This window comes from Lissotriton helveticus, chromosome 10 (genome assembly GCF_964261635.1).
Source record: "Lissotriton helveticus chromosome 10, aLisHel1.1, whole genome shotgun sequence".
NCBI classification, from domain to species: domain Eukaryota; kingdom Metazoa; phylum Chordata; class Amphibia; order Caudata; family Salamandridae; genus Lissotriton; species Lissotriton helveticus.
This window is the reverse complement of record NC_136071.1, coordinates 1,217,506,119-1,217,529,030: the sequence shown is the minus strand read 5'-3', so window position 1 is coordinate 1,217,529,030 and position 22,912 is coordinate 1,217,506,119.

The window sequence follows — 22,912 nt, the reverse complement described above, 5'->3', positions numbered from 1 at the left end:
GCCACCCTATGCACAAAATGCCACAGCACCTCCGCAACCTTTAGTTGCACCTTTGGTAGCTGTAATACAGGCTCCTTTACAGCACTCACCGGCTACTCTTCAGCTGGCTCCTGTTTCTTTGGCGCAGCCTCCTCAAGGCTCACCGATCACGTCTATTTCTCCTACCGTTCCTTCTAAAATTTCACCTAGCGCACCTTCTAGTCTCTCTGATACTCGTTCTACGAACATTTCTGTTTCTGCTTTGCGTGACTCTGTTCTACTACCAGTTATTCCTCCACTTTCACCTTCCGTCTGGCATAAAATGGCCAGCATTGTTACTAACTTTCCTTCACCACTTTTTCGGTCGCCTAAAACGACCCCTAACACGGAACGAAGACAATTACGAAGCCAAATGCCTGATTATCAGGAAAGGGAGTCATTGAATAAATTAGCACGAAATTGGGCTATGGATACAGCGAGATATGATGTAGAATCTGTCATGAACGTCTTCCGTCAATGGGATGAACCAACGCAAAGATACGTCTTTGAGCAGATGTATGTTTTCCTGTGTGAGGATTTGGAAGATAATGGTCAGAAGAGCAACCAGCAAGAGTTGTGTAGTGTGCGATTTAAATTTGGGGAGGGTATGATAGTTGGTCCCGATGTTGAAAAAGCAGTTGAGATATTATTATCACATCGAAGTATGGGTGGTAATTCTGGGTCATCATCTGACAGCGGTACGTCTAGTAGGAAAAGAGCGAGACAGTACCCCATGAGAGAGGTTCCTCCGGTTTGGAGGGAAGGTGATGCGAACGCAGTTCCACCGGTTCTGCCTCATTTCCAGCGTGTGTGGGTACATGTCCCCTGGAAAAGATCCGAAGTTTTAGCACTCAAACAGACACTCCCCGATCCCCGTAAAAACCCGACTGGGTATTATAAGGAGTTGTCCCAAACTGCAAGCTCATGTATAATGAATTTAGCGGATATAGACATGTTGTTTGGGAACGTTGTTCCACAACCTTTATGGAGTAAGATACGTCATACGGATCACGACCAGGAATTAGGTGACTCATGGGCGAACATTGCGACTACAGATGCTAGACAAATCGGTGGTTTCAAGCCTGAGCCGTTAATAGCTGAACTTCCCGGTAGGATTATTGCGTACATGAAGACAATTATGCCTGAAGTACGTGTAAACTGGGACAAGCTATCCGCGTGCAAGCAGAAGAAAGACGAGAATGTGTCTGACTTCTTCACGAGATTTGAGGAAACTTTCACTGACCATAGTGGTCAGGATATGGCTACCGAGGGTGGCCAAAGACTGTTTGTAGACAAATTTGTACACAATTTGCTTCCCGAACTGTGTGCTAAACTAAAAGACTCAGAAAGTGCTTGGGCTGTCTCTACGTCAGCGCAGATTCTAGCAACAGCCCAGTACTATGAAAATAGGCGTAAAGACGAGTTAGACAAGGCAGACAAAAAGACGAAAGATTTGAAAACTAAAGTTCTTCTCCAACAGGCCTATCCGCCTCGTATGGCTAGCCAGCCCAATTATCAACAGAATCAGCAGTACTCTAGAGACGCGCAAGGAAACGAGCTTTCCCGTCAGCGTCCTACGTATGGCCCAAATCAATGTGCGTATTGCAAAGAAGAGGGTCATTTTAAAGGTAATTGTCCGGCTCTTGCACAACGTTTAAACGGTGCCCAAGGTGTAAGGGGAAGAGGTGTTCAGCATGCAACTAGAGGTAGAGGCCGTGGTAATCTCACTCAGAATATAACTTCTTTTCCGCCTCAGAAATCCATGAATAGCTTTGATCAACAGAGTAATTCATCGTCCAAGTCAGCTCAGTACTATGCTGACGACTATTACACCGAACACGACAATGAGGGTAACGATCGCTAGGACAGCCATGGACAAAGAGAGGGAGTTGTTTCAGTTCCAGTAGATCAGGATGGACCTTATGTCGAGGTAATTACCTCAGGAGTGTCAGAGCCATTTCTGCTGGATACTGGTGCTACAAAAAGTTCTATTATGCACTCAAAACTTCCTGGCGCACCTTTGTCTGGCGAAATGAATGTCTCAGTAGGCTTCTCTGGCGCCCCTGTTAGAAACCCGATCTCTAGTCCTGTTTCCCTTTCTGTTGGCCCCTGTGAATTAGAAGCACCCCTCATTCTTACAACAGGTTGCGGTGAAAATTTGTTAGGATTGGATTTGCTAAAGAGGTTGTACGCGACTTTGTACTGTTCTCCCTCGGGAGTACAGCTTACTTCAGGGAAAAAAATCATTTCTCCAATGTACTTGTCAAAAGAAGGTATCCCAACCGAATTGTCATCACTTCCGGATATACTGTGGGCTAATGGTTCCAACGATGTAGGTCGTTTAGAGATAGCACCGTATGTCATAACTTTGAAAGCCAACGTCAGATTGCCACGTATTCCCCAATACAAAATATCTAACGAATGCGAGAAGGCATTATTAACGATCATTTATGATTTGATCGATAAAGATGTTATCGAAGAAACAACAGGAAACATTTGAAACAGTCCAGTTTTACCGGTCTTAAAACGTACTGATCGTTCACAGCCCCCTGTGTATAGGTTTGTGATTGACCTCCGAGAAGTAAATAAGGTGGTTATACCGCAGTTTCCAGTCGTCCCCGACATTACTGCTTTATTGACAATGGTTCCAGCTTCAGCAGCTTGGTTCTCGGTGATTGATCTGAAGAACGCTTTCTTCAGCGTCCCGATCGCCGAAGAGAGTAGAGACCTTTTCGGCTTCAATTTAGGAGGACGAAGCTTCCGCTTCAAATGCGCTCCTCAAGGCTACTGCGAAAGCCCATCAATATTCAGTCAGGCTCTGAAAACACAACTAAACACAATTGTACTGCCAGATGGGTCAACTTTAATTCAGTACGTAGACGATCTACTGATCGCTGCAGACACTGAAGAGATTTGCAAGGAAGCTACGTTGTCGCTATTACGTCACCTATGTGACATGAAGCACAAAGTCTCCCTTTCAAAACTGCAAAAATTTTGTCGACAAGAAGTAACCTACCTAGGTCACATCTTATCGAAGGAGGGAAGGAGACTGACACCAGAAAGAATACAGGCAATCACAGAACTAAGTGCCCCAAGGTCACAGAGAGGTGTTCGAGTTTTTTTGGGCATTACATCGTACTGTAGACAATGGATACCGAATTTCTCACTACTAGCCAAACCCTTACTGTCACTACTCCGCAAAGACACGCCTAAACCTATGCCTTGGTCTAAAGATTGTCAGACGAGTTTCCACGAGTTGCGCGATGCATTGTGTTCGGCGCCTGTGTTGGGAAACACCAACTACAGTAAGCCTTTTACATTGTATGTCCACGAAAGAGAAGGTTGTGCATTATCAGTCTTAATGCAACTCTTTGGGGACAAACAGCGCCCATGCGCGTATTTTTCGGCAACTCTGGATCCAGTGGCTAAGGCACTGCCAAGTTGTCTAAGAGCAACAGCCGCAGCAGCTGTCTGCATTCGACAGTCGGCTGGATTAGTCATGAATAACACTTTGATCGTTATGGTTCCGCATGCAGTAGACATTTTGCTAAATAGGACAAAGACACAACACCTTACTAGCGCTCGACTATCCAGTTACGAACTTACCCTGCTAGCAAGTCACATCCATATAAAGAGGTGTGATACACTCAACCCCGCTACGTTATTACCCATCCCGACAGAGACAGACAAGATTGACAAACATGACTGCTGTTTCAGGACCGAGGAAGAGACAAAAGGGAGAGTAGACTTGCAAGACACTCCCCTTTCCGAATGCAATGATACTCTATGGGTTGATGGTTCATGTTTCAACCTGCCGAATGGTGATAAGACTACAGCATATGCCGTAACAACGTTACACACCATTGTAGAGACTGCACGCATTTCCCACAGTTCTGCACAAGCTGCAGAGTTGATAGCGCTTACTAGAGCATGTGTGTTGGCGAAAGGAAAGCGAGTGAATGTGTACACTGACAGCCAATACGCCTTTGGTGTGGCTCACAGTTTTGGGAGATTATGGCGTGAACGTGGGTTCCTTACGTCCCATGGTGCAAAGATACAACATGGCCAGCTAGTCAATGAGCTCCTTGAGTCACTCACCTTGCCCCTACAAGTCGCCATTATAAAATGCAGTGCACACAAAAAGATTCAGGATGATGTTGGCCGTGGGAATGCATTTGCAGATGAGGTTGCGAAAGAAACTGCAAGGAACACAATGAGTCGGATGTATGTTATGGGTCCCGCTAGATGGATTGCTGATGTGGGAATGTGTGAGGACACCATTGAAAGCGTAAAATCGATACAAGCCGAGGCCACTGAGAACGAGATGAATGAATGGAGAGAAAGCACAGGTAGATTGGATGCGAATGGTTGTTGGGTCGAATTATCGGAACACCAGCGATGGCTATTACCTAATGCATACGTACTTGCAGTGGTAACGATGGCTCACGGAATGGCACACATCAGTTCGAGAGGAATATGTAAACTATTGGCCCCAGTATGGCAGAATAGCAATATCCCAAAATGTGCAAAGAATGTGGTCGAAAAGTGTATGGCATGTTTGAAGTACAATCCCGGTAGGGGAACGCCAACTCCAGCTGGTCATTTTGCGCCTCCAACGTACCCGTTCGAGGTTTTGCAGCTCGATTTCATCCACATGGAGAGGTGCAACAATCTGAAGTATGTTCTCGTTGTTGTTTGCGCCTTTTCAAGGTGGGTGGAAGCGTACCCCCTTAAGGACAATACCGCTTTATCAACTGCCAAAGCCCTTGTCAAAGAGTTCTTCCCTAGGTTCGGTATGCCTAGAATTGTCTGGAGTGATAACGGAAGTGAGTTCGTAAGATGCGTGATGAAGAGAGTGTGTGAGTGTTTAGGGATCCACCAAAAATTCCACTCTGCAAATCACCCCCAATCAGCTGGATTAGTAGAGTGCTACAATGGCACTCTAAAACTCAAACTAGCCAAGATCCAAGCCAGTACAGGTCTTAAATGGCCTGACGCCCTGCCTCTAGCACTTTTGTCAATCAGGACGACTGTCCACTCCAGGTTAGGATTTAGCCCCCACGAGATTGTGTTTGGCCGCCCAGCCAACGTCTGGGGCGTGCCAAGACCCAAGAAACTAAGCGAGCTAGAACACCCCGTACTGCTTGACTATTTGTGCGAATTGACAACTAAATTGCGTGTTTTACACCAACAGGTTCACAGTTCCTCTCCACCAGCCTCTGACGATCCAGGTCACCTCATCGAACCCGGTTCGTGGGTTTTGTTGCGGAATTTTCAGCGCACCAACAACGGACAGCCGAGGTGGACCGGACCGCACCTAGTACTACTTTCAACAAGATCTGCTGTTCAGGTTGAAGGCAAGAAGAACTGGGTACATGGGACCCACTGCAAACGAGTCCCTCTACCCCTTCCACACGACCGGTGGGTCAACAAAGGACTTGCCGACTCGGAGACAGAATCCGTACCTCGCTTCATCCCTTTCAGCGATGCCCGTTTGAAAGAAACTAGTACCGAAAAGGAGAGTGATCATATTTTGCAAGGACTTGTGTCACCATCTATGCAATTGGACACTACTGAACCTGAAACGCTGTTTGAAGATCACACCGTACCTGGGAAACGACGATACAACCTGTGATCTAAACAAAAGAACTAATAAAAGTGTGATCTAATGTAATTTCCTTTTTCCCCTAAGAACTATTTTTGAATTTTCAGCTCTCTCGTCCCAAGGGAACTAGCTCATTTTTGATTTTTCGAACCGCCATCCGGTTCTGCTGCTAGGGTCGCGGTTGAAGTCTGGGGAGTGCAACTGGGAAGTTCTAGGTCCACGGTTCTGATTGGTCCACGGGAGTTACCCCGGACTGAGCAGAGCGCGCTCCCTGGGAGAATCAATCAACCACCGCGGGCAGCAACTAGAGGATGGAGTTTCCAAGGGTAGAGAGACCTGTCAGACTCACGAACTTCAGAAAACAGTTATGCACGATACTGTCCAGAAGAAGATTCCTGATACTATGTGTTTTAATGTTATGTAGCATACTTGTGTTGTTTACTAGTTATACGCTATTCGTTTTTAAAGTTACCTTTTCGAATAACACCCAGCCACCACCTCCCACTATTTCTCCACACTACTTTCACCCTTTACCTGAACACGAGTCTGCCCGAAGACTCGAATTTGCAAACAATTCTTTCATCCAGCTTCTACACCAACACCAGTCCATAATGAACACGTCAAACTGTTGGATATGCGAACTTATGCCACACACAACCGATAAGGGGATCCCATACTTCATTTTGCCATTTAGCTACTATGGTTCTCTGTGGGCTTTCCAGACCATGTTCTTATTCGCCCTAGAACCATACCCGACCCGTTCCGCTGCGAGCGATTCCAGCAACAAGGCACTAATTGCAGGGATAAGGAACATGAGTAGGGATATCGACACATATCTGACAATGCCCAAAGATGAACTGAGTCCCTACACCCGTTGGAACGTGACCAAACATGGGGTTTACCTGGTCAAGAGCCAGGTAGCACAGAAATCTCGCCCAGTTTGGATAGTTCCCCACCGAGGTCACTTATGCTTACAGGGTATTGGTAGGAACCCCACAGCACAGTTGGGAAAGAGCGTTTGCACGGAAACATATGTATTTGCTTCCCGAACTTCCCCTATACTGTTGGCAGCCAAAGGCACGTATTTCGTTTGCCACGACCAAGCCTACACGTGGTTACCCCCTGATTTCTCAGGTACATGTTTTATTTCATTTCTGCTGCCTCCTACCTACACGGCCAGAGCAGATTACCATCGGACAAGGACAGCTAGAGGTGTCGTGAGTAAAGACGACACCGCGGGTCAGGAATTCGCTGACTTCGCAAAGGGTTTTCTGCCATTTTGGGGGCCTATGGTGAACAGCAGGAATATTCGACAGTTAGCGAGGATAGTTGAATCCGCCGTGACTACGACGGCCGGAGCACTTGGCAATTTGACAACAGAACTTCAGTCGGATCGACTTATGACCCTTCAGAACCGAATTGCCTTAGACATCATACTCGCCGATCGTGGTGGTGTGTGTAGAGTCATCCAATCCAGTTGCTGTATTTTCATCCCTGATAACGCACCGACAGTATACCAGGCCATCTTCAAATTACACGAAATATCTGGTTCCCTTCACGTTGAGAAAGGGGATTGGTCCCTGCTGGGGTGGTTCTGGGAGCTGATCACTGCCTGGGGATGGAAAACTTTGATTTTCATTGGGATGATCTTGGCACTTCTGTTCATGTTTTGCTTGTGTATACAGTGTGCTCCTGCACTATGTGGCCTCTGTGCTACCTCGTGTGTACGGAAGCCTGTGTCGCGGGACGAGCTGAGTAACAGAATGATGCTACAGCAACATCTCCGCGAATTTCTTCATACCGATTTGGACTCAGATTAGCATGAGTTATTGCCTTATATGAGGGCAAAAGGAGGGTCGGTGGTTCTCAAAATCCGGACCCTGTTCTTCCGATATCGAGGTCCAATACCCGTGTCACAAAATCTCAACGTACCGAGACGATTCTGGTGTCTACGAACCGATAATGATTAGGACATCATTCCTATGTATTTGCGTTACAATCGAGGGTTGCCAACACCCCTAAATCACAGTTTCCGTCCCATCCCTTAAACTCCATTTTGTGAACGGCATCCATCTTGCATCTTGCCCTCATGATAAGTCAATTAAAGGTCGAGCTTGATCCAAATAGACACGTCCACCTTTCGTGACTTTCCCCTGACCTGTCCCAACTGACTCCACTGTCTTCGGCCAAACCTGTTTATGCAGCTCCTCGCCCAGTGGCCGAATGCGATAGCATCTATGCATAACATTCCACGAACCATTCACTACATACAGACCATGCTTTCTGCAAACATGCACCTGTCCACGTTCCTTGTTTATGGCCAGTTTTATGACTGGGTTGTACCTTTCTTTATTGAGTTTCACCGATATCTGATGGGAGTTCCAGGCCTAACTGGGTAATCTATCAACGAATTGGACATCTAAAATATGGGCTTGCTTACATGACTTCGCTCTTTGTATTATTGTAGAAAAATGTATATTGCCATACCATAAACTCAAGAATTCTTGCTTGAAGCCATGTATCATGTATATAAGGAGAAGGCTGGTTCTGTAAACACGAACAGTCTCCCAAGAACCTACTCCCCGTGTGGTGTACTTCTGGGACACGTGTTACTTGGTAGCTACCAATAAACCTTGATCTTTGACTGCGACTAGAAGACTCCGTGTTTCTGTGGTCCGGAACAAGGGAGAACTCAGAGGTCTTCGGGTGTTGTCCCCTGACGCCAACGGGTTCCTAAAAACCCGTTACCTCACAGTATGTCGAGCAAAATTCCCTCATAGCGATCATCACGAGGTCTGCAACCTCTGTCTATCGCCAGACCACGACGAGTCGACCTGCACAGCTTGTGCATCCTTCCGATCGAAAAAGACCATTCGGGATCGGAGGGCACGTCGACACGAGAGGAGGAGATCAGCCCCAGCACCGGAGGACCTCTTCGATGACGAGGCTCCACTCGTCCCAGAAGAAGATTCGCCTGATCACAGATCGTATCAGAGGCAGAGGACTCCGATGACTCTATTCCATCTCGTCAACCCGTGAGTACTCTTGCCCCTGCACCACAGACACTGCCCAAGCCAAAGGCAACGGTCCGCACTCCACCCAAAGGGCCCAGTTGAGACCGAAATATTCCCTCAAACGCCCCGCCTTCAGGCTCGGCTCTGAGGAAAACTACGCCTTCCGGTGCCTCGGCACCGAGCAAACCACACTTGCCAATTCCACCTCTTCCATCGGCACCGAAGCATAAACATCCTTCGACACCGTAGGATTCTTCGACACCGAAGCCAAAACACCCTTCGTCACCCACGCCTGAAGACGCACCGGTACCGAAGTAAAAAATGGCACTGGATCCAAAAGAAGCTCCGGCTCCGAAACCGTCCAGTTCCAAGAATAAAGAGAGAGAACCAGATTCCAACGCCTCGAAGCCAACGAAACCTGCTTCAACTCCAAGGACTCCAACCTCGATACCGGGGAACGTAAGGCCTGATTCAGAGTCCCCTAAACCCTCAGACAAGCCTACTAAACCAAAACCAGCTTCGACACCAAAAAATTTGCCACAGGACACGGTAACGCCTCCTAAAGCAAAAGACACAAAGAAACCTCTATCGGCACCGAAAAATAACGCCAAAGAAGGTTATAGAGGAGGAAGAACTGTTTAGACCAGATCCTAAACAGAAGGTTTATATCAACCCATAAACTGGACATGTGGAAGCTATTCCTCACAAGAAGAGACCAGCAGAAACACCACTTCTACCTGTGGTTCCTGCCAAAAAGGATTGTGCAACTTCTCCAATGCACCCTTCCTCTCCTTCACCTTCTTCCTCTCCTATCCCTCCTTATATTTCACCTACAGTTTCTCCTGTTCAATCTCCTGCATCCTCACACCACACTGATGAGGAGTATGATCTAGGTGGGGGGGAATGACATACCAGAGCCACATGCATACCCTGTAGATAAAGATATCAATCCAGATGCATATCCTAGAGATGACGATTTATATGACTTCCCACCACACAATGTGCCCGACATTCCTGATCCTTAGTCCTACCCAACAAAACCTTGCCCTCCAGAAGATAGTATTGGGTTTAATCACCTCTTAAATAGAGCTGCCCTTTACCACGGGGTTTCAATGCACTCTGATGCCATTGAGGAGGATTTTTTACTGGATACATTTGAGCAGTCACAAAGGTCTAAGCAAATACCACCCATGATCAAAGGAGTCATTAAACATGCTCCAGAAATATTTAAAGACCCTGTACGCTGTAGAGTGTTAAATCCAAGAATAGAAAAGAAATATAGACCAGCACCATCTGATCCAGTCTATATTAAGGGACATCTGCCACTAGACTCTTTAGTAGTGCCCAATGCACGAAAAAGAGCTAATTCCCAGACTTCTGGTGACACGCCCCCTCCTGACAAAGAATCCAAGGTTATTGATGCGTCCGGTAAACGTATTGCTGCGCAAGCTACAAATATATAGTGCATAGCAAATACACAAGCCCTTCTCTCACGTTATGACAGAGGTATGGGAGCGTTGCAATCCACACAGACTAGAAGTTCTTTTCGTCGCTCCTTTTATAGAGGCGGCTCCAAGCAAACCGGAGCATATACAACATCATCTTTCAAAACGCACACACAAACCTCCTCTAACAAAGGCTACTTTAGAGGAGGATACAGAGGCAATAATAATAAGGGGAGAGGTAGAGGTAATAACAACAACCGCTCCTCTTCCACTCCAAAGCAGTGACTTCCCTCTGCTCCCCCAACAGCATTCCACTCCTGTAGGGGGCAGATCATCACCATTCCTACCTGTCTGGAACTCCATCACAACAGACAGGTGGGTGCGACAGATTATCCAACATGGCTACTGCCTAGAACTCACAGAAACCCCCCCAAACATACCACCCAGGCAGCGTCCAATGTCTACAGACTATCTGACTCTGCTTCAACAGGAAGTTCTAGCGCTTCTAGAAAAGGATGCTATTCAATTGGTTCCTTTGGAAGAACAAGGAACAGGAGTTTACTCCCTGTACTTTCTAATCCCCAAAAAGGACGGGACACTGAGACCAATTCTCGACCTCAGGCCCCTCAACCATTACATACAATCAGATCATTTTCACATGTTCACTCTGCAACAAGTACTCCCAATGCTGCAACAGGGCGACTTTCTTTCAACACTAGACCTAAAAGACGCCTATTTTCACATTCCTATACATCCTGCTCACAGGAAGTATCTTAGGTTTGTAATACAAGGACAGCACTACCAGTTCAAAGTACTTCCATTTGTGGTCACAACATCACCACGAGTGTTTACAAAGTGCTTAGCAGTAGTAGCAGCACATCTCAGAAGACAACAGATACATGTCTTCCCTTATCTCGACGATTGGCTCATAAAAGCCAAATCATTCAATCAATATGTCCAACACACAAATCAAACAATTCAAACGTTGCACAACTTGGGGTTCACGATAAACTACACCAAGTCGCATCTGCAGCCTTCGCATGTTCATCAGTATCTAGGAGCTACCATAAACACATCTACAGCTCGAGCGTATCCCAGTCCAGCCAGGATACACAGCATTCAAGCCTTAGTCTCCATTTTTCAACACTAGCAGTCTCTCCAAGCCAAAGTGTTCATGAGACTAATAGGCATGATGGCATCTTGCATCTTCATAGTTCCACATGCAAGACTGAAATACGCCCATTACAAGAATGTCTAGCACAACAGTGGAATCAGGCTCAAGGTCACCTCACAGACCTGGTGTTGGTAGACGGCCGTACGTATCGTTCTCTGCAATGGTGGAACACCAAAAACTTGGCAAAAGGACGGCCGTTCCTTGACCCGGTTCCACAAATAGTGCTCACGACAGATGGATCCCTCACAGGATGGGGAGCCCATCTCTTACATTATACCACACAAGGCCAATGGAACAACCAACAAAAACTGTTCCATATCAACCATCTAGAGCTACTAGAAATTTTCCTAGCACTCAAAACGTTTCAATTACAAGTACAAAACAAAGCTCTCTTAATCCAGACAGACAATATGACCGCCATGTACTATATACAAAAACAGGGGGGACACACTCTGCAACTGTCCCAGCTCGCACAGAACATTTGGAGATGGGCCATTCCTCAAAACATACATCTGGCAGCAGAACACCTTCCAGGAGTTCACAATCAGATAGCAGATCTGTTGAGTCGGCAGTCACAACAGATTCATGAATGGGAAATGCATCCACAAGTTCTTCATCTATTCTTCCAAATATGGGGGCATCCACAAATAGATCTGTTGCCAAGCACGAAAATGCAAAATGCCCAACCTTCGCCGCCAGGTTTCTACACCCACGGTCCGAGTGCAATACGATATGGATGAATTGGTCAGGCAGATTTGCGTACGCTTTTCCGCCTCTCCCACTCATTCCACTAGTAGTGCGCAAGCTCAAACAGTCTCTCAAACTGATCCTGGTGGCTCCCACATGGGCACGCCAGCCGTGGTTCACCACACTACTAGATCTCTCATTGGTTCCACATCAAAAGTTACAGCTCACACCCTCCCTGTTAACACAGAACCATGCAGAAATAAGACACCCAGAACCAAGCCAACTGAATTTGGCGATCTGGCTCCTGAAGTCTTAGAGTTTGGTTACTTAAACCTACCACCAGACTGTATGAACATCATTAAGGAAGCTAGAAAACCCACTACCAGAGCGTGCTATGCCGCTAAATGGAAAAGATTTGCAATATATTTCAAAAATGATCACATTGATCCACTGGACGCTTCCATCCAAAATATCATTTGTTACCTTTTACATCTGCAAAGGTCCAATTTGGCTTATTCTTCCATACGCCTGCATCTTGCAGCAATTGCAGCCTATTTACAAAATAGGCAACATCTATCTCTCTTCAGAGTACCTGCAATAAAAGCATTTATGGAAGAATTGAAACGAATAATCCCACCTAGGTTACCACCTGCTCCTGTGTGGAACCTAAATGTTGTACTCACAAGACTCATGGGACCCCCTTCGAGCCTTTACACAAATGTGAATTGCAATTTCTAACATGGAAAACTGCTTTTCTTGTTGCCATAACCTCTCTCAGAAGAGTTGGTGAAATACAGGCATTCACAATCCAAGAACAATTTTTTCAAATACATCCTAATAAAGTGGTTCTTAGATCTAACCCTAAATTTCTACCAAAGGTTCTCACTCCTTTTCATCTAAACCAATCTGTAGAGCTACCTGTGTTTTTCCAAAACCCAGACTCTGTGGCAGAAAGGGCCTTACACACCTTAGATGTTAAAAGAGCTCTGTTATACTATACAGATAGGACTAAATCATTTAGAAAAACAAAACAATTATTTGTATTTTTCTCTCCTCCACACAAGGGCAACCCCATCTCTAAGGGGGGGGGGGGGGGGTTGCCAGGTGGATTGTAAAGTGTATACAAATATGCTATCAAAAAGCAAAACGTACACTAACAGTTCCTCCTAGAGCGCACTCCACTCACAAACTAGGAGCCTCTATGGCTTTCTTAGGAAATATACCACTAGAGGACATATGCAAAGCAGCAACATGGTCTACACCACACACCTTCAATAAACACTATTGTGTTGATGTGCAGGCCAAGCAGCAAGCTGCAGTGGGCCAAGCTGTCCTTAGAACACTGTTTCAAACTACTGCAACGGATACAAGCGACCACCGCTAGGGCAGACACTGCTGCACAATCGATGCTAAGTGTACACTCTGCAGCTCATATGCCTCGAACGGAAAATGCTACTTACCAGTATGCATCTGTTCTTGGCATGTAGAGCTGCAGAGTCGTACACGCCCACCCGCCTCCCCGGGATTTGTAGCCGTTTCAGTTCTCATCTTACTTAGATGCACACGCATGGACATCCTTTCTCTTTACTTCTACTAACTCCATCATTTCCCATCATGGCGAAAAACAATCTGAGTATGGAGTCGATGACCATGCGCAGTATTGTCCAAGGGAGGAGTCACCTATCTCGTGACTACAAAGACTTCTTCCAAGAAGACAACAACCTGTAATCATCCGAGCCCAACACCAGGTGGCGATCTAATGCTAAGTGTACGACTCTGCAGCTCTACATGCCAAGAACAGATGCATACTGGTAAGTAGCATTTTCCTTCTCTCCCTGAGCTGTCATCTCGTCTTTCGAAAAGTTTCAGAGGTCGAAGTGTCAATGCAAACCTTGATCTGAGCCCTGCTAGCCTGCTAAATGCAGAACTCGACCTTTAACCCTTACCAGCTGTCCTATTTGTGCAAGGCTTTCCATGCGGTTTTCCAATTCAAAGTGACCCTGGAGACTGATAGCTGAAAAGCAGTCCTATTTCATTCCTGTTTGCCAGTAATTTAGAGTTACGCTTAATAACTTCTGCTGTTTTTTTATATTTAGTTTCATTTGTGTGCAGTGTGCGGCGTGCTTTTCTAGCAGTATATAGGTCAGCTATTTGTGTTATATTTAAATGTGTGCATTTACCGAAGCCTAAGAGCAGTTTGAAAGCTGCTCCGAGTGGCAGAATTGCTTTTAAATAGTGAATTTTGCCCAATTTCGACTTTGGTGTTAGGGGGACTTAACAATGAATAACCTACAATGTTTTGGCATATTAGTCATCCCCAGAACGTGCTCTACATATCCCAGAGAAGGGGGATCAGAAATGTATAAGGTACACCCTTAGAAAATGAGTTTTGTACGCCTGGGTAAAGTGACATTTCACATGTTAGTATCCCCCCATTGTGATAAAGTGTTGCTTAAATTCAACTTTGATTCTAGGAGTTCACAGTATGATAATTAGGCAGTATAGAAATTTAAAAAACTAATTTAGTGCACTTATTTTTAATAACTTTTTTTTTCATATCAAAATTCCCCTTTTTTTCCATCTAATAACACCAACCCTTTTGATGGTTCCACGTATGAAAAGCAAGCTTCATTCCTTTCCTATCATATTTAAACGCATTCATTTATAACCTTAAGCACCGAAGCCTTACTTGAAACGTGAAAATGCTGTGCCACTTTTTAAAGGAAAGTTATTATTTAACATCAAAACCACGGAGGTGCTTACGTAAAAAAGGCATTAAGAAAGGGAATCCCTTCTAATCTTTTCTCTATTATCCTAAATAATGAAACTGTCTTTTGTAACTTTTAAAATCATGCAGGCCTTTATACCTGGTTTACACGGACTTAAAATCTAGTTGACTCAGCATTTGTTATTGACGCAGCTGTTGCTTCTGACCAGCAGGCATCAAATTCTCATGCCGTTGAACCCAGCACAAATATATTGTTCTGTAATGTCGTGTTTAGTTCAGCAACAACCAAATTCACTCAGATGATGTGAATGCCTTTTAATATCTAATACAATGTATCTAAGGAAAATGCTGTAACATTTTGTATCTTAGTCCTAATTATTGCAAAGCACACTTACGTTTTTCTTCCTCTGTATGAGGCATATTTTAATCCTATTGAATGTGAATTCTAATTTTATCTTTAGCATTGAGGTAATTTGCACATATCTATAATGTCTTACTTTGTCAATTTTAATGGTAGCGTGCAACAATTTAGCACAAGTTACATAATTCATTTTTGGATTTTTATTTAATATGTAATTAATTAAATGACATTTTGCATACCAGAATGATGACAAAAAAAACACATTGAGCTCATTCCAGACATTTACAGAAGGGAGTCATACACTCAGAACAACCAATACAGCGTTCTTAAGGCTAGCCATTCTTACAGAAAAAGTACAATCGATACTCACTCACACAAGTACCACCGGTGTCAAACCGCAAACCATATAGACATTTAAACACAAGATTAACCCACAAATAAACACGCAGGACAGAACCAAGAGTCAGCCCACAGACTGTACTGAAACCAAACCATTTGTAAATATTAGTTGTAAGTCATATTTACAAGAAAAGCTCTCAAAAATAGCCCAAAAGACTGCACAAAATCTGCCCAAAGACTGTCCTATGGTCAAGAAGCCAAAATACACCAAATTCGCTAATTTTGGCTGGCAGAACACCCCAAACAAAACGCTCTGAATATCACAACTTACAAAAGTGCGCAGATTAGGATCCTTTTTATGTACTTATTTTAATTCCATGGGGTACATAGTAACCAAGGAAGAAATAAGTTTTTATACCTAAACCTATTTAGGTATCCCCTCTAGGGGAGCCGGCTCATTCCATTCAAGTTCCATAATGGTACCTCCAAGAAAGCAACACATTCTACGATGTGTGCTAAGAACAGGCATGCCAGAAATATTGCAGCATATACAATATTATACCGCAGTGGCACCTAACACAATATGTGCGGTTACGAATTATTCAAAAGTTAGAGAAAAGTCTCCTCATTACCTGCCTACACAAATTGCAATTCATATATTTCCAAGTTCCAAAGTATTTGGCCAAAGCAAAACAAATCATGTGTCAATGACCTTTCCAAGCACAATTCTCCAACCTCTCACTGCCAAGTTCTGAACGACCTAACGGTCGTTTTAGAATACTTTCACCAAAAAGGTTCTCAGTCAGGAGTGGTAAACATTTGGAGGATCAAATCAGGAAGACCAGAAATATACTGGGCTGCAGAGGCAGAGAATCTCCGTGCACAGGGTACCTCCTTAGTAGATTCCTGTCCTCCTCAGTAGATTCCTGTCTCCTGTCAAGACCACTCCCTTGGATAGCCGCTTCTCTGATGAGATCCACATCTGGCGCCATTTGAAGAAATATAAACCTCCTCTAGGGGTTCACTGATACACCTGCTTCTTTTAAACCAGCAAAGAAGAGATTGGCACAGAAGCTGTAATATAAAAATAACATGTTTGTTAACCTCAGATGAGGGAGATTGCTTCACACAATACCCTCGGGCCACTGTTGGAGGCATTCTAAGGAGTACAGAGAACAGGGGCCTTATGTATGCATAGGCTTACATAGTCCGCATAAAACCAAGGGGAGGTCCTGGCACATACCAGCATGCAAAATGACTAATATGCGTATACAAAATCTGCTTGCTCAACAAAGTGGGAGTAGAGACATTTCTCCTTACATCAGCAAGAATAGCCTGACCGTTACATACTAGGAGCAGGTGCATTCTACCAGCTAGGCCTTTCTGAGCATGTGCAAGGCTCTGGAAGAGGGAAAAAGCACATGGATAACTAAGATGGCTGCCAAGTACAAAATGGCTTTCAGCTCATGCTAACAGCAATTCTGCAATCTTTAACATTAGAATCTTCCAGAGAAAAGTAGGGGTGTGTGGAATTCACGGATTGGATTCTGTGGAATCATGGGAAATTACGTTACAATTCCAGGGAACTCCGCGACAGTGTGGAGTTGGCATTTGGTGCTATTTTCTTAGCTCAAAATGAACCCTCAAACCCACAAATGGATGCGAGGATGCATTTTGTGCTAAGAAAATAGTGCATCCAAATACCACTCTGTGTATTGCATACTCTGCAATAATTAAAATTGCAGAGTACGTGATGGTGTTGAGTGTTATGCAGTGGTTCAATGGTTTCTAAGGCTTAGAAACCACTGCATATCACTCTGCTCTCTCACATACCCAGCAGTGATTAAAAGTTTTAGTCACTGCATCATTGAGAATTCTGGTGGAATTTTATTGTATAATTAATCCCCATTACAAGACTAATGCGGAATTTCCAAAATGTCTCAGAATCCGGCGGTGTAGTTGCAAATTTTGCCCAGGCCTATGGGAAAGTTGATTTTGCAAAGTAAACCAATTGCTGATCGCCCTAAGGTGTAGGGTCTTTGACTGTGAGACTGCTGCCACCGAAGGAATGACCTTTAAAGTAAGGAAGATTATGCAAGCATGTTCTTGAAGAGCGCAGCAGTCTCGCAGGATGGCGATGTTGCAAAGTCTTGGTAAGGAACCTTATGTGTGAGAATGAGGCTTTAAGTTAGTACTGTTGATAGGCTATCCGCCATAGCGTGTAGGCTAGCTATGTAGCTTGTGAGGAGTCGAGCTGCAGAGTCTTGTGTGGGGTTTTTGTTTGCAATGAATATCCCTGCCCTTGTGCTGAATTTGAGAGCACTTTTAAAATCTAAACATATTTGTAAAAATTACTGTTTAGAAATAAAACTATTCTGTTGTCTGTCTACAGGCAAAAATGACTGAATATTCTTTATTTTGTAGTTGGAGAACCAGCTCCACCAGTAACCTATTCCCTTCAGTGGCAGTTGCTGGTTTCTTTTCTAGCTCATGTAATGAGGATCTGACCCACTAAAATGCCCTCTTTGTCAAGTCAGAAGAAAGCTGAAGAAGATGTCCACACTCTTTGCGTTGGCTGCTCTCCACCTGCTCATGCTGTGCAAAAATAAAATATCACGGGGGAGAGGGAAACCATTCCCCTCTTACAGAAGCAGTCAGGAACACACAAGAAGAGAATGAGCAGAGGGTCCCTGAAGTACCGAAGTCTTGGGAGGGATGTGCCACCTTCCAGGTTACACAAAGTAAGATCCAAAAAGAGGCACCCAGAAATTAAATCTCACCTCGCACCAGGAACCTGAATGTTGTGCACCTGCCCATGGACTGGGACACAGTTAATGTTGAACCCATTCTGCATCAAAGAAAACAATATTCATCATACAGCGCATCTTCAGTGTTGAAGCACCCTTCTGTAGTAGGGGATCTCTGTGTATAGGTCATAATCTAGTGAATAGTCCTGCCCATGTGCGTGGACCCCCGAGCAATCAAAATAATCTCATAAGGTGTCAAAAAAATGCAGAACTGCACAGACACTTAAGAGAGAATTTAAATACAGGTAATGCAGCCTATACCCACAGGCTACACTGTCCAGTACTTCAACTAGAAATTCACCAAAAATCCACAAACCGCAAAACCTGTCCAGAATTTCCCTTGCTTTAACAGCAAACCCCCTCTGGAATGATGGAGAGGAAGACATGGACAGACAAGCACCATAGGCTGACATTATGTGGCTCAAAACAGGATACTGTGCTTTTAAGAGAACCTTCCAGAACTTCACAGTATCCCAGAATGCACTGCAGGTCCCTTTTACTTTGAGTTTCTTTTTTCCGGCTCCTGCAAGCAGGACCCTGGAGCATTGAGCTCTCCCTTTTCAAAGGTTTATTGGTGATTTTTTACTTTTTTCAAGTTATTTGAGTACTTTTCTGAAGTACTTTGGTGTTTTTCTTCCTGTTTGTCTTTTGGTACACTCTTTGATTGTTGAAATGCCTGCATTATTCGACAAATGCCCTGAGTGCTCCAGGAAGAAGGCCAAGTCGGACCCACACGAGGTGTGTCACATCTGCCTTCCCTCTTCTCATGTCCCAGAGGAGTGTGACATTTGTCAGGGCTTTTCTGGCAGGACCCTGAGGGATAGAATGAAGATCAGACCTTCAGGGCCTGGAGGACAGAAGGCTGAAGGCACAAGATGGGTCTGGAGGGGCTTCCTCTGCCCATGCTCAGGCCTCTGGGGGCTCCCCAGGGGCAGGAAGACCGGCAAACGTCACCATTCTCCGTCTGTGTCGATTGCACCGACTACGGCGTCGAGAGGGATGACTACAGTCTGTTCCCCGTCTCCCCGGGGCTCCGGGTCGAAGCGGTGTCGACGTTCGACGTTGAAGGAACTGAACAGACCACCGTCGAAGTCTCCGTTGACGATTTCGTCGTCGAGGACTCGACGTCGAGAGAGGGACCGACGTCGGCGCTCGCCGTCACGGCGACACCCGCCGTTCGCCGTCGAAGAGGAGAAGGTCGTCGTCGAGGGGCTCCTCGACGTCGAGAACAAGATCGAGGCATGGGAGATCGCCGTCGAGGCGAAAGAGGTGACCGCTCAGCCCTCCACAGGGCTTGGTCGCCCCACTCACTGCTGCCGCTCCTGCCTGCCTTTGCCGCCTCCTGCCTGCAGATTCCTTCGCTCGCTGCCCGCTGCTCCTGGGAATTTCCCGCTGCTCCTGGGAATTTCCCGCTGCCCGCTGCTTCTTGGGAATTTCCACGCCGCTGCCTCCCTGCGGCCACGCCCCCCTGTGATTCCATTCGCCGCCCCGCTCCCGCCAACCCAGCTGCTCCTCCCTCCCGGCTCCTTACTTATGACGCCCCCAGAGCGACCGCACAGCGGACGCGCGCAGGCGGGAGCGCCGATTGAGCGCCGAAGGTGCGCCAAAGGTAAGCCCGTCTGCGCCCGTCCGCTGCCTGGCCCGCGCCCAGCGCCAGGACCCCTGGCCCTCCCCGCCGAGGCAAGACGACCCGACTGACCTACGACGCCGCCACTCTCAACGCACTCAATGCCGGCCGGAGCACACGCCTGCTGCCGAGCCACCCCGAGACGCACCCACGGACCCTTCACCTGCTGCACCTGCAAGTTCACCTGCCTCCGAACCTGCCCCGCACCCGCCAAGACAAACACCAGCAGCAACCACCTCAAGTGCATCCTGATCAACACCCGCTCCGTCCACAGACCACGCCGTGGAACTCTGGAACCTCCCTCGACGCTACATCACCGGACGGCGCCTTCCTCGCGAAACCTGGATGAACGCCTCCTCTGCACCCGACATCGCCATCGCCATCCCGGACGGGTACAAGATCATCAGGAGGGACCGCATCAACCAGACCGGAGGTGGCATCGCCATCGTCCACAGGAACACCATCCGCATCACGACCGACGCCAACGACTCCTTCGCCGCAGCCGAACATCTCCACTTCCAGATTCACACCGACCCTAAGACGACCCTCAGAGGCACCCTCGTCTACAGACCCCCGGGACCACGCACACCAATTCAGCGAAGACATCACAGACTTCATCAGCCCGCACGCCCCTCCCCTCCACTGACTACATCCTCCTCGGGGACCTCAACTTCCACCTGGAGAACAACAAGGACCGCAACACCACCGCCCTGCTGGAAAACCTCGCCAACCTCGGACTCAAGCAACTGGTCAACACCCCGACCCACTACGCCGGCCACACGCTTGATCCTGTCTTCTCTTCCAGCAAGTACATCACCTTCAGCCACGCCACCGGACTCCACTGGACCGACCACAGCTGCGTCCACTTCAGCTTCAAAAGATCCACGACCCACCACCACCCGCAACAGTTACCTCACAGGGAATTGGAGCAAGATCACCACAGACCAGCTCACACCTCCCTCAGCCAGAGCCCACCCGCCAACACAACGGACCCCAACGAAGCAGCCCGCAACTTCACACAGTGGCTGACCCGCCTGCGCCGACGACCTCGCACCACTAAAGAACCCTCCCAGCAGACCCAGAAGCAAGAAGGCCTCCTGGTTCAAGGACTCCAAGAAGACATGCCGCACCCTCGAGAAAGCCTGGCTCCTCGACCGGACCACCGACAACATGACCGCCCTCAAACACGCTACCCCGCAAGCACCACCAGCTCAACCGCACCACCAAGAAGAAATCCCTGAAGGAACGACTGGACAACAACGCCCACGACAGCAAAGAGCTCTTCACTATCGTCAAGGAGTTCTCCAACCCCAGCACCAGGCACCAACGACATCACTCCGTCACAAGACCTCTGCGACTCCCTCGCCTCGTTCTTCTACCGCAAGATCGCCGACATCCACAACAGCTTCGGCGCCCCACCCACGCACCCCAACCGTCGAACCAACGCCCCCCACCGCCACCCTTCGCACCTGGACCACGGTGACCACCGAAGACACAGCCCCGCACGATGAACACCATCCACTCCGGATCACCGACCGACCCCTGCCCACACCACGTCTTCAACAAGGCCGACTCACCACATCGCACCCCAACTCCGGAACATCATCAACGCCTCCTTCAACACACCGCCACCTTCCCGCAGAGCTGGAAGCACGCCGAGATCAGCGCCCTCCTGAAGAAACCCTACAGCGGACCCCACCAATCTCAAAAACTTCCGCCCCATCTCGCTCCTCCTTTTCCTGCTAAAGTCATCGAGAAGATCGTCAACAGACAGCTGACCACCTTCCCTCGAGACGAACGGATCCCTCGACCCCTCGCAGTCCGGCTTCAGAGCCAACCACAGCACCGAGACCGCCCTCATCGCAGCCACCGACGACATCCGGACCCTGCTCGACCAAGGGTGGATACAGTGGCCCTCATCCTCTGGACCTCTCCGCTGCGTTCGACACGGTCTGCCACCGCACCCTAGTCCAGCGCCTCAGCAACATCGGTATCCAAGAGAAGGCACTGGAGTGGATCATCTCGTTCCTCGCCGGAAGAACACAAAGAGTCCGCCTCCCCCCGTTTCGCTCCGAGGCCACCGAAGTCATCTGCGGCGTCCCGCAAGGATCTTCACTCAGCCCCACCCTCTTCAACATCTACATGAAACCTCTCGCAGCCATCGCACGCCAGCACAACCTCAACATCCTCTCTTACGCCGACGACACCCAGCTGATCCTCTCCCTCACCAGAGACCCCGACACCGCCAGAACCTGCCTACACGAAGGGATGAAAGACGTCGCCGAGTGGATGAAGGACAACCGCCTGAAACTGAACTCGGACAAGAGACGGAAGTCCTCATCCTGGGATCTTCGCCCTCCCCCTGGGACGACTCCTGGTGGCCCCCAGCCCTGGGCACCGCACCCAAGCCAACCGACCACAGCACGCAAACCTGGGCTTCATCCTGACCCCTCCCTCTCGATGACCAGACAAGTCAACGCCGTCTCCTCATCGTGCTTCAAACACCCTGCGTATGCTACGCAAGATCTTCCGCTGGATCCTTACCGAGACCAGGAAGACTGTCACCCAGGCACTCGTCACCAGCCGACTGGACTACGGAAACGCCATCTACGCCGGAACCACAGCCAAGTTACAGAAAAGACTCCAGCGCATCCAGAACACCTCCGCCCGACTCGTCCTGGATGTCCCCCGACGCAGCCACATCTCCAGCCACCTGAGGAACCTGCACTGGCTCCCCGTCGACAAGAGGATCACGTTCCGGCTCCTCACCCACGCACACAAGTCTCTCCACAACCTGGGCCCCAAGTACCCTCAACGACCGCCTGACCTTCTACACGCCCACCCGCCAGCTACGGTCCACCAGCCTCGCCCTCGCAGCCGTACCACGCATCCAAAGAGCCACCGCCGGAGGAAGATCCTTCTCTTACCCTGGCTGCCAAGACTTGGAACTCCCCTCCCCATCCACCTTCGGCTGACCAGGACCATCTCGCCTTCAGGAAACAACTCAAGACCTGGCTCTTCGAGCAGTAGCATACCCCTCCCCCCAAGCGCCTTGAGACCCCTCCCGGGTGAGTAGTGCGCCATACAAATGGCATGATTGATTGATT